This window comes from Manis javanica, chromosome 13 (genome assembly GCF_040802235.1).
Source record: "Manis javanica isolate MJ-LG chromosome 13, MJ_LKY, whole genome shotgun sequence".
Classification (NCBI taxonomy): Eukaryota; Metazoa; Chordata; class Mammalia; order Pholidota; family Manidae; genus Manis; species Manis javanica.
The window spans coordinates 76,490,316-76,503,405 of NC_133168.1; positions in this window are offsets into that span (position 1 = coordinate 76,490,316).

Here is a 13,090-nt window from a genome sequence, read left to right on the forward strand (position 1 = left end):
TTGAAATTTAATCAGACATAACCCCACATATGTAGGAGAAACATCTGCTGAGTTGTGTATTTTCCTACCTTCCCTGAGTACCTCCAGATCCCCGCAAGTACCTTTGTACATTTCGTGTTAAAATGGTGGAGTTGAGCAGATGCAACAGAGATGTTATATTTAAATAGCAAGTCCCAAAATATTTACTATACGGCTCTTGACAGAAGAAAATTACTGATCTTCAAAATAAAATGTAAGTATAAAGTAACATAGAAATTCACATCTAAAGATAATTTCAGACGTCCTAGCCAGGAAATAGAGGCATACTGTGGGTAGCAGGAACATGCAGGGGTTAGTGAACATTTTTTGGTAAACTACTTCACTTCACATGTAATGTAGTAAAAGAGTCCCGGATTCCCCCCCAAAAAGGGGTGGGGCCCAGCAGAAGTTCTGTCACAGGATGTGCGCCTTTAGGAAGCTCCCCAGAATACCTCAGCAACTTTCCCTACCTCTGAGGACAGTTGAGAGGGTCAGGAGAAATAGCAGAAGTGCATTTCTCTATAAGGTGTTATTTTGTGGGAAGTAGGATTCAAGAGCTCTGATTAGCCCCAAACATTTAGATTTTGGGTTAGTTAAATTATGTTTATTATAACTTTTAATCCACATTATGAAGATGGAACAGAATTAAAATCCACTCATGCTGAAGCTTGAGTGAGAGGAATTGACCGTTATAGACAGCAAAGCCACATACACACACACACACAACAAAAGAAGGAAAGGTTCTAAGCAGTACTATACATAATTAGGATAAACCTATTTTTTAAATACTTACATTAGTTAAATAATTTTCTTCTTTTTTACTTGTCTAAGTGCACATAGCCTTAGTCAACTGAACTCATAAAAAGTCACCAAGATGAGAAAAATCTGTAATAAAAAAAGTTTTAAATGAATTTTCAGTATGGATTGAATACAAGAACCCATAAAGGTTTATTACTATTATTTCAAATATCACTGAAATTAGACTTAATTATCTGTGCAATTTGCTGGAAATAGCACTTTAGCATTTTTTGATCCAGTATATGTCATTAATTTTAAAACAGACACATACCAAGTTGCTTTTTAAAAATTCCCCCCAAACATAACTGCTAAATTGCCTGTTTGAGAAAGTCTCTCTTTCCCCTTTCCTCATCCCCAAGAATTGTACCAACCTTACCTCCTAAATGAGCAAGAAGGTTTCTTTTTTGTTTACTTCTCTTTTTGACCAAGGAAATTTTGAGCGGCCACATTGATTCATGTGAACACCCAGGATAGTCCCTTTAGAGGAAAAAGGAAACAGTTTTGTTCTTCAGGAAGTTTTAGATTTTTGAAAGGACATAGGTTAATGGCTTTTGATTACTGGGTTTTTCCTTTGGGAAAAGTAGTCTTGTATTTTCTCAGAGTATGCCTGTATCTACATGGCTTAGAGGAAAGCTGAAATTTGTCAAGTTAATTAACTGGGATATTTCAACGGAGTAATCAAGCTCTGCAGTACACTTTTTTAACGGCCCATTTTCATCAAGGTGGCAATGTTAAGTGTCCGAAGCTCACCCCAAAGGCTGTGATTTGTGTCCTCACACTCTCTCCATTACGCAGGTGCAGTGCCTCCGGTTCTGACGTGCGGAGTGCCCAGACCTTGTCTTTGTGGACGATGCCGTGTGGGTCTGCTCCTAGCCCGTCTGTGCCACCAGACTCCATTTTTTCCTGTTTGCCCCAGAATCATCTCCTAGTGTCCCTGGACACCTCTTGAACATAGTGAATATTTTGGCACCTGATCTGTCCACTGCTCTGCACCCTCATTCTGTTGCTCATGGGCCCTGATTCTGCTCAGTTCTCTTTGCTGTCCATCCAACTGAGTCCGGTCACCACAATGTCCTGTGGCCTCCCTGTCTTCAGAGCCTGGCTCCCCCAGGACTCTCACTGGTCTCTGACATCTGTGATGTCCCTGAGAGGGGAGGGGAGGCTAGCATTTCCAATCCTGAGGGCCTTGGGTCCATGACCACAGGGACACAACTGAGCTGGTTTGCACGGCCCCTTGTCCCAGGGCCCTTGTGAGGAGGGCAGGGGTGGCCCAAGTGTGAGACTAAAGGCCAACTCCTTGGATTCAAACGTGCCGGGTCAATTCTGCCCATTTGGGGTATGAGAGCTCTTGGGGTCAGTATGTTTGAGAAGAGCTCACCCTAAAGCAGAGTCGCGCAGGGAAGAGCAGGCCAAGACCCAAGGGAAAGGGCCTCAGGATCTGTGCCACTCACTGCTGGGGTCTGTCTCCCTGTCCAAGGCCCTGTGGCCATGTCTGAGTGTTAAGTGTGTGTGTGTGTCTGTGTGTATGAGAGGTTGGGGCAGGATTTGGGGGAGGAGTCAGGAGCCAGCAGAAGGGGGCACTGCTATGAGCACTAGCGACCCAGAGGTAAGTCAAAATAGAAGGATTCGGAGCAGAGGTATGTTGCAGGTGGTGGTCTCCAGTCATTGCCATCCAGGCAGAGTCCCCCTTGCGATGCGTTCGCTCCTCCCATTGAGGCCTGTGGTCCACTGTGCCGCCCCTGCACCCCCAGGCTGGCTGGCTCCGTGACAACAGCCTTGACCAAGAGAATATGGCAGGAGTGACATTTTGTGACTTCTGAGACTAGGCTTGCGGCTTCTGCTTGCTTCCTGTGAACACTGCCCCAGATGACCATGAGAAGACACCCACGGCCTGTGGGAGGGTGGTAGGCCTAGCTGGGAGGCCGAGCTGGGTGCTGGCCAGCTGCCTCACGGTCACCATGCACGGGGGGGCAGCCATCACACGCCTTCTGGCCCAATAGCCCGGCTCAGTGCAGCTGGGGGAGGGAACCCAGGGGAAGCCTGCCAAGAAGCCACCCCGTCAGCACAAAGAAACTAAAAAAATATTAGATCATCGTTGTTTTAAGTCACCGAGCTTTGGGGCCATTTGCCTAGCAGCGAGCAGATGCCCAGCAGGCTGGGGCGCTGCAGGCGCTTGAGATGTTTGGGGTCTGTCTTCCGCTTCGCTGGGGGAACAGAGCATGGCTGCCAAGTGCCAAAGGCATTTATGATCCGAGCAGCTGACAAGAACTTGCCCTTAAGGAGGGAACGTGCTTTCGGGTTTGGGTGGGTGGTGGGGATGGACCTCCTTTTCAGTGTGACTTTGGGGCAGAAAGAGGGCCTTGAAGGGCCAACGCATCAACCCTTTCCTACATGAGAAATGAACAGGGCCTGGGCCGTGCTGGGAGAGGTGGGGGACCCCACAGCTGAGCACTGCTTTGCTGGGCAGCTGATCTGTGAATCTGCCTGAAGGTCTGCGTAGAGAGGTGTCTAGATATTTGCGGCACATGCCTCTGTCATGTCCTGTAGACACGAGCGCCTTCTTCGGACTTCCATCTGGACAGGAGGTACGGTGAGGCCCTGAGAGGTCCCAGCACTGAGGTCTCGATCACAGGCAGCACGTGGGGGCCTGAGAGGAAGGCAAGGACGAGGGTGGGTCCCACGCACTAGCCCCTGGCGCCACTGTTCATCGTGAGTGACGGCTCTGGAGGGGACCAGAACCAGCCAGGCGCAGGGGCCCCATGGGAGGACCGAGGTCCACCCAAGAGAGAGGACAACAGCCAGAGAGAACACGCCCCCTGCTGGTGCGGCCGCAAGCTGCACTCCGCTTTGGGGAGAGCAGCGGAGCCCCGCCTGCAAGCAGAGGAGAGAGCGCGGGATGCAGGAGACGCCTGGTGGTCCCTCAGCCTGAATGAATGGGGCGGATGGCAGGAGGGATGTCGTGGGTGGAGTATCTGCACTGATTTAGCTGGCTGGCTCAGCTGGTCACAGTAGGTTCAATGTAACTTTTATTTTAAAAGCAAATCATGTCTCAAGTAAGTAACCACTTACTAACATTCATCAGAGAAACTTCATGCATCTGTATTCTTTTTCTGTACAACAAATTACCACATACTTAACAGCTCAAAACAACACTGATTTATCACTTCGTAGTTTTCCTGAGGCCAAGAGGTGGGGCTGTGGGTTTTCTGGGTCCCCCGCTCAGGGTCTCAGCAGGCTGAGGTCAAGTGTTGACTGAGGCTGGGGTCCTGGGTGCAGGGTCTTCCCCTGGGCTCCCTCGCCCACCCTCTGTAGCTGCGGCCTGGGGCCACTCTTAGCTCTGAGGTCACAGCAGCGCCCTGCCAGCCCACATTTGCTTTGCCTTGGGGCCGCAGGAGCAAGTCCCTCTGATTAGGTCAGGCCCACCCAGAATAACTTCTTTTACCAAAGACAGGGGATTAGTAAACTGATCACAGAGTGACCTCCCGTGATTCCTCAGGTCCCACCACACTCACAGGGCTGGGAGCATGCAGGGTGACCCCAGAGGTGGGCCTCAGGGCCCTCTTAGAGTCCTGCATGCCACAGCATCTATGCTAAGCCCCTTGCTCTCAGGTTTGGGGGGATGTCATCACAGGTGGTGTTCTATTTCCGGGCCTTCCTATGAGAGATCTTGAAGGAACTGTCATTCTTTCCTGACAGAGTGGCCTCTGACATCACCCTCCCTCTGTGCATTTGGATTTGCACACGAGCAAAACTAATCTCTCTGCTTCTCTGACTTCAGGACTGAGGGGTGTGAAAGTGGGGGAAGGGACAAAGGATTTCCTCTTCTTTGGTTTTACAGAAATTACCTTTTAATCTTATTGAGCTGAAAGGGAAGAACTGGAGTAAATCAGGAGAACCAGGGAAAAGAACCTACTGGTTCCATATTTAGAAATCATTTTAAGTGACAGGAAAACTCTATCCATTACTAAGAGTTTTCAGAGACCATAGTCACCATATACATGCCCATGTTCTGTGCCCACCCAGCTCCATGGAGGAATTAGTTTGGCGCTATTACTGTGTGGCAATCATAGTAAATGCCAACGGGAAACCAAGTATTAGTGGATTTGCATCTTATTAGATTCTCCCGAGGTCTCCAGATGACAGTTTCATCCTTTTTTCCTCTCTTCTTGAGCATGCTCTGCTCATTTAGAGCACAACAAATTCAAAATCAACCCCTGCCATATTTCTGCAGCCCCTGCTCAGCGCACAGAGGTGATTCAGCAAGGTAATTAACGCCAACATGAAACGATCAGCATGTGTAGGTGATCAAGTCTAAATAATTCAAAGAGAAAGACCCGATGTGTTTGGCATGTTTAGATACAGACTTGAACCATGTTTGCCTTTACAGCAGCCTCCTAGAATCTAGGTTGGTTTGTAGATTATGAATAATGAGAATATTACTCATGCCCGGAAAGCATGGCATTTGCAAATCACTGCGGCATTTCATTCTTAAGAAAATACCGCATTATTCTATTTTGACATATTTTATTATCAGGAAGGAGAGCAGTTATCTATATAGGCTCACCTCAAAGCACCTACAACTGATGGAGCATTATCATATTACATAATTTAGGCATGAGTGTCATCACAGGTATAAATCAAGAGCACAACTTATGACTCCAGATTCACCTGTGTTTGTGAATGTGTGCTGTGCTCAGTAAGTAAGTGTGCAACCTGTAGAACTATTGAAGCAGCTTGGAGTCAGGCAACAAAACCAAGAAGCTGAGACTTCATTGGCTGGTGTTAAAAAGGCCTGATGTTTCCTGGATGGGAGACGGGGTCTGTTTTAGAAGCTGGCTACGCTCCACAGCCATGCTTCTTGAACTTGAAGGGGCATCGGGGTCACCTGCCGGCCTTGTTTAAGCACAGGTTGCCGGGTGCCACCCCCAGAGCTGATCTGTTGTGTTTCTGACAAGGCCCCCAGCGATGCTGGCCACACTGGGATCCAGGGCGCCGGGAGAACAAAGGATTCCTCACGTGAGGACAGGGGGACTTTTCTTTAGAAAAACACTTTTATGGAACCTTCTGGTAATGACATCAAGGTGTTCACTCAGGCCAGTTCTGATTCAAAATGAGGAAGCAAAGAGGAGCCCAGGGAGGGGAAGCTGCTCTGTGTGTCAAGCAGGGAGAGCGGGGGATCCCCTGTTGGACGGCAGTCAGGGAGCAGACTTGGGACGTGAATGATGGGAAGGGTGAGGAGACCAAGGGTCCTGTCCAGTGGGACGGTGGTCGGCCTTGAACAGTCAAGGCTGGTGAGATATTTCCTGAGACAGGGAAGGGCTGATAGGACCCAGAAACATCAGAGAGTTGTTCTGCAGGCTGATGCTCCCCTTGAGGTGTCCTGAGCTGTGCTGAAAGCCCCCTCCCCGGAGTCCGCCCCCTGCACCCACAGCAGCGCCCCACGTGATGTGCTCCGGAGCCTGGCCCTTTCCGGTTGCGCCGCTCAGGGCGTGGTCTGTGTGCCTGTGGCATGCTGGCATTCTGGGGACTTTCTTGAAACGCAGAATGTCAGGTTCCTTCCCAGGCTGACGGGCTCAAAATCAGGAATTTCACAGGGTCCCAGATGCAGCTTCCTGGCCCCATTCTAGGCCAGACCAGGTTTTTCCAGTTTGAGAAGCATCCCCTGGCCCTCTTCACTGAAACGAAGGTGAAGCTTCCTCTCTTCCTTCCCTGGCTGTAATGGTTTTATTTTTCCACTTTTAGGCTGTTCTTGGTATTCCATTTCCCCTGATTTCGTGGCTGTGGAATGGCAGGTACTGACTCCACGGGTCGTGACTTCAGCTGCTTGCAACATGCAGTGTCTGGAGAGGAGCTGGAGGGGCCAACCAGCAGGATGGGTGCCTCTGCTTTTAACTCAGACTGGTTCTGCTCTTCTCTTCCCCCAGCCAGAGAAGCCCCATTTTTAACTGTTGTGTGACCTGGGATCTGGGGAAAAAAAGCTTTGTTCTGCTGAAAAAGAAGAGAGATTCCAAGCTTTTCTCATGCCTTGGCACACACAGGGGAAGGGGCTATTCCTACAGCACAGGTGTAAGCTGAGGCGTCCTGGCCAAGTGGCTGGAGGCTAGAAGGCACCCACAGGCCCCGGTCCCTGGACAGGCATCCTGGTGCTCACATGCTGGGGTGGCCTCAGTCCTGCACTGGGCTTCCTATGACAGCCCCTTCTGCGTGAAAAGCAGGTCCTTCTTTGTGAAGGTGTCACTCATGACACCCGTCTGTGTGCTGGGCTACTCGGGATTTCCCCGGTCACGTTGGCAGTCCTGTCGCTCCAGCCAGAGTGCCTAGCCTGGTGTCTCATTTATGTAGCAGTGGTTTGGGGGCCGTCTCCTGTAGGTTAGATGCTGTCACAGATCAGTTTACTTCATGTGGCTTCAAAGCAAGGCTGTAAAACATGCCGTGTGAATACCATCTCCGTCCTCCCATGAGAAACAAAAACCTGGAGAGATGAAGCTCCCTGCTTAGGTCTCTGGCTCGCGGCACAGCAGGGCTCCCAGCGCTCCTCCCACCATGACCGCGTCCCCGTGGGGGTCACAGCCCAGCTGGGAAGCCGGTCAGCCGGAGAGGATGGAGCCTGTCGTCCCAAGCCCCTCAGCTGGTGTCAACCCCACGGCTAATTAATCCCTCTTAGTAACTATTACTGAGTGCCAACTCTGTGCAAAGCTCTATGCCAGGAATAATGAACACCCAGGAGCAGTTGGGTATGTTATGGGGCAGAAGCTTTGTGAGACCATATTCTTCTAGTTTTCACCTTAGCAATACTTCAAAAATTTAAAGTCTCAATGCAAAAGAGATATTTTTCTAACTGCAAATGAGGACCGTATCAGAGAACGTACATAATTTTCATGTAAGTTGGCCCCAGAATGGCTAAGAGATCACCAAATCTGTTTGCCCCTCTCTGGTTGCTGCATTTACCAGCTTCCCTTGTGCTTGGCTGTGGTTGCCATGTTACCATGTTCTTCTACCTGAACGTGAGCTGGTATGATGTGTGCCCCTCCCAGGCGTGCCCATAATAAGAGCTATGGGCAGGACCAGGTGAATTTGCAAGGCATGGGTTGAAGAAGGCAGAGCCCCAGATGGAAGAAAGGGGGAAAGCTGCCCATCCGTTCTGGGGTGGACAGGCTCTGGAAGCTTCTCACAGAGCCAGCAGGTAGTGAAGGCTCACTGTGTGCTTGGTCTAGGCCCTGCTCTGCTCAGTTAACTGGGAGGTCTTAAGCAGGTCCTTAGCCATTGTGACTCTGTTTACTTTTCTGTGAAGGGGAGACATGCTCTCTGCCTTGACAAACAATGACACTGAGGATCAGATAAAAAGAGAGGCTGCAGACGCAAGGGCCGATTGGTCTTTAGACCTGTGTTGTTTAGCTGTCCAAGCTTTCAAACAATTTTGGTTTAGTCACTAACATCTAAAAGCTAGAAGATTTCACATAAAATTTTTTATTCTCCACTCTACTTGAAAAGTCAGAGGATCTGGCAATACCTAGCCAACATTCCTGTGGGTGACATTTGATGGATGTTGAGCATCAGCAGCTTCCTTTAGACAGTTCCCACTGGTCCCCACTGTTTACAGCTGGTCCGCTTCACTCAGGTTGCTTGCTGGCTGTCATAGCATTTGTGTATTCAACTCTTGTATTCTGCATGTAGATGCTTTTATTATTAATATAATAGCCCATAATTTATAAAATAATACCTGTGATAAAAATAAGAATTAGCATTATGGTCAGCATTTGGGTCATCTACTTGAGCTCAGTAATATGCACCAGACCGAATGATGACCTAATGGTTGGACATCTCCTAGTAACAGCCAAAAATGCGGGGAGATGACCTGGGTATGGGGCTGACCAGAGAGGAGGTCCCCCATTATTTGTCATTCTGTAGCTCTGGGTCCCTGGCTTTAGGGAACTTTGTGATGTAAGCTATCATATGACCTTAGACCCGTTGGAGAGAATCTAATGGTACCCAATGCTTGGAAATTGATAAAGCCACTTTGATGTCCTGTCCTCATGATCTGGAGCTTCCCCCAGGGTCTGCTAGGCCGAAGAGCAGGACTGACACTGTAAATGCACGCTGTTTGGGTGGGAACACAGTCTCCCAGTAGGGTCAGCACACAGCAGAGGTGCCCACTCCCGTCATGAGAAGCACTGCCCTACCAACAGCAACACCCTCCAGGGCATGTGTGTCGGACAGGTTGGGGCTTCCCCCGCGGAGTGTCGCTCTGGCTTCCTAAGCACAAAAGTGGTCACCCAGGACTGAGCTTTGGCTGTCCCAAAGGGGAAAACATCTTGCGAAGCAGTTAAAAGCCTCAGAGGCAGAAGAACAAAATTTGAGAAATGGATCACCGAGAACAAGCTATGTTTAATTTGGAGCAGAGCCGGAACTGCCCTGGTGCAGCATGACTGGAGCTGGAGGAATCCACTTGGAATACAGTCAGAGACTTGATTTTGTGAAAATGAAGACTCCTCTTATACAAGCAAAGAAAATAAGATGGAAACATTGGTGTATGGGGAGCCAGCTAATGGAGTCCAAGCAGTTTATTGCAATTCAATTGAATTCAAGAGATCAGTAGACATTTATTATTCTACCTTGTTTGGAAAGAGTATGCATTTCATGTATTTCCTCATGGTTATGAATAAAGTAAGTCTCTTAGTAGGAAAATATGAAAACATTCTTCTTGTTGCAGGAAGACATTTAGGAGTTGTTTGTGTGTGTCCTCCTTGCATCCTGTGTGTGAGATGGAGAAGGATGCGATGTGAAAGGATGTGATGGGAGGTGACCAGGGGTCATGGCAGATGAAAGCCGACCGTGGATCACAGGCGCGGTATGAAAGCCCGGGCAGGCGCAGCCCCCGGGGACACGAAAGCAGGCTGATGCAGCAAAACTGCCAAGTAATCCTGCTTTTATGCTCCGAGCTGGGCAGTCTGTGGAAAACATGCTTTGCAAATAGGGCTATTCATTGAAGAATCCATGGTAGAGGTCAGAAGAAGGTCACAAAGGAGGCCTAAACTTGGAAAATAAGAACCAGGAGGAAAGGCTAAGGCCGTTCTTGCTAAAGATGGTCCTCAGACCAGCAGCAGCGCCAGCAGCCCCTGGGTTAGGGATGCAGATTCACCTGGTGAATTAGAAACACTGAGGGTGGGGCCCAGCACTCGTATTTTAGAAGGCTCTTGAGGTCACCCTGAGGCAGGCTAGAGCCTGGGGACACTGGGTGAAGGGAATTTGAGCTCCTCAATGTGGAGAAGCGAAGGTGAGGGGAGATGCAATACATCGTTAGCCCAAACGCAGCAGGCAGCAACTTCCTCCTTCCATTTTACTCACTTCTCCTGAGGGCAGAACAGGGGACGATGGGGCCGTGAAGATGGAGCCCTAGGGGGTTCCTTCCCCGACTGTGGGTTGAATCACCTGGGAGCCTCATAACCATGCTGTGCTTGGGCATTCTGGTTTCCTCAGTGTGCTTATTTATTTATTTTAAGGCTTGATTGGTTTGTTTGTTTGTTTTGTTTATTCCAGGTCCGTGGGTGGATCTAATGGGCAGCCAGGGGTGAGAGCCACCAGTATACAGGAAGGTGCCTGACCACCAGGGAGGAACCAGTGACAGTAAGTGCGCTGCTGCCCTGCTGGGGATTCACAGGAGGGGCGAAGGGCGTGTCCCGAGGGGAAGCTGGGCTGCCAAGGGCCCTCTCAGCATCCCGGGCCCCTGCAGGGGGGCCTGAGGCCTCAGGGCCTCTCAGTTACCCGACACCTCCTCCTGCACCTTGCTATTTATGTTTTCTAAAGTGACATTGTCCTGGGAGCAGTTCCTGCCCTCTCTTGCCCTTCCTCCTCCTGCCCTAAGGAAAACATCTGTGTTTTTCCTTCCCATCAGGCCACACACTCAGTCAACATCACTTCCAACCCACGACACTGAGATAAAATGAGATCAGAGTCGCCCATCTGCATGTGAAGAGTAATGTGTTGTTTGTGATGTCCACCCATTTGGCTTTAGATGCAAGGCATAGATTTACTAGTTTTACACATTACCCTGGATTTTTGCAAAAGAAAAAAGCTCTAAATCATCCCTATCTTCATTTTCTAAATAATGAACAAACAACAGACAATAAGGGGTAATTTCTATTTCAGAGGTAAAAGGAAGTCTGAGCAGCTTTGATGTCGGAAGGCCCTGACAGTCTCCACTTTCTTCACAGATAAGTGCTGTCTCCTCGCTGCGTGGGAAGAGAGGATGGCGTTCCTGCTGTGGGTCACTGGGTCGCTTTGTCCCATTCTCAGTAGTGACGGAACTACTGTTCCTTTCACATGTAGGCTTCTGGTTGCTTGATAGCTCCCGTAACGTCCCTGGGCTATGCCCAGGATTTCCTGTGGAGCACCCTACAGTCACTTCTCTTTCCACTCTTTGGCTTCTGGACTCATGCACTCCTAGGGGGGACACGATGTCAGACCAGTTTATGCACTGGCTCAGTGTACACACTGCACGCTGCAGGATGGCACTTCATCCTCACAGAGTTTTCCTTCTGAGCTGGCACTTGACCTATACCTTCAGCAGACTGTTCCAGAACCCTATCTGCCCAGCAATTTCTGGCTAGAATAGTACATTTTAAGCCAAGAAAATCCAATGATAACCCTGTACAGTGGGGCTGGTATTCTGACGCAATGGCATCTGGGGTCCTGATACGGGGAGTGAAGGCTTTTGTTAACCTTTACCTAATGGTTCTGTCTGAGACCTGCAAGCAGGAAAAGGCAGCCATACTGTGCATACCTGTTTATTTCTGTGAGACATAACCAGTGACCTTTGCAAGATGGAAGGCTGATGGAGTCAACGTGCTCAGGTAGAGGGCTGGCTGCCTCGAGGATAGCACCATACTGGGGGCTCAGCATTGATCTCTTTCGCTCACAGGTTGGAAATTCAGTGGCAACTGTAACTAGATTTTCCCATGGAGTGCAGGCAAGCGGGATCCATGGGTTTCCATCTCTTCCACTGTGACCAACAGGTCCATTACTTATCACGCCATAGATGTAGCCAGTGAGGGAGACTGGCTGACATCAGCTGGCCTAATCATTTTGCCTCCTTGTTTATTTAGTGCCTCTTCAATGTGGATAATTTCTGGTGGGCGTTAACATGGACACAAATACTTTACAGTCTGTGCCCACTCCAGAGTGCCATACACCTCTATGCAGACCTCTTTGTCCCCTATCTTCTGATCTTTTTCCCTTCTGCCTCCCTGACCACCTGGCCAAGACGTTCGTTCACAATTGCCCATGAGTTCTTTTGCAGTCTAATCTTGGGGCACTTCTCTTGCCACCCAATATGAATGAGCAGGTGCATTGCCCAGAGCTCTGTCCATGGGGAGGCTCCCCTCAAAAATACTTTCACAGATACCCCTGATCATAGTCACCCACCCACGTACCCAGCTGAGCCATCCATGAACCAAGCTCCTTCTGCTCAGAGTCATGCCCTACTGCCATAGGGTGAACGGAGGAATAAGTGCTGGTGTGACAAGGGGTGGTGCCTTTGAGGTCTGGCCCCCCCATCATGCAGCCTGCCTGAAGGCTCGGGGTCCACTCCAGTCTGTGCCTTTCTGTCTCCCAGTGGACCATTTCTGGGCATTCTCAGACTTGAGACTCGGCGGGTCTGAGAGACCTCAGCCCATCCTGGACGGTCTGATCACATGGTCACCTGGCCCATGCTGGGCATTCTGGCTCTTCTGCAGAACATCAGGAGCTGTTTTTCAGAAGACACATAATTCTCTTTGGAGATGGCGCTACCCACTCTAGACCTCCAGGGGGCTGCACGTGGCTTTCCCGCCAGGCTCGCCCCAAAGTCCACATGCGTCTTTTCCTCCACCTCCCACACTCAGTCTGCCAGGCCATATGGCTCATGTGGCAGGGCTCCATGTCTCGCAGCTGTGACCGGAGCCCTTTCTCGCTCTAGGTCCCACTCAAAGCTGGCAGATCATCCCGTGACCTAGTATATGGCCTGGATCAGTATGCCAATTTTTGCCATAAAAAGTGCATCTTAGAATTGATGATACATAGCATGATGGTTAATTTTATGTGTTAACTTGACTAGGCTATGGTGCTCAATTGTTCAGTCAAACACTAGCCTAGATGTTGCCATGATGATAGTTTGTTGAAGTGACTAACATTTTACAATCAGTTTACTTTAGGTAAAGATTATTCTTAATAATGTGCGTGGGCCTCACAGAATCAGTTGAAAACTTTGAGAGCAAAGACAGTCTGCCTGTCTGTCTAC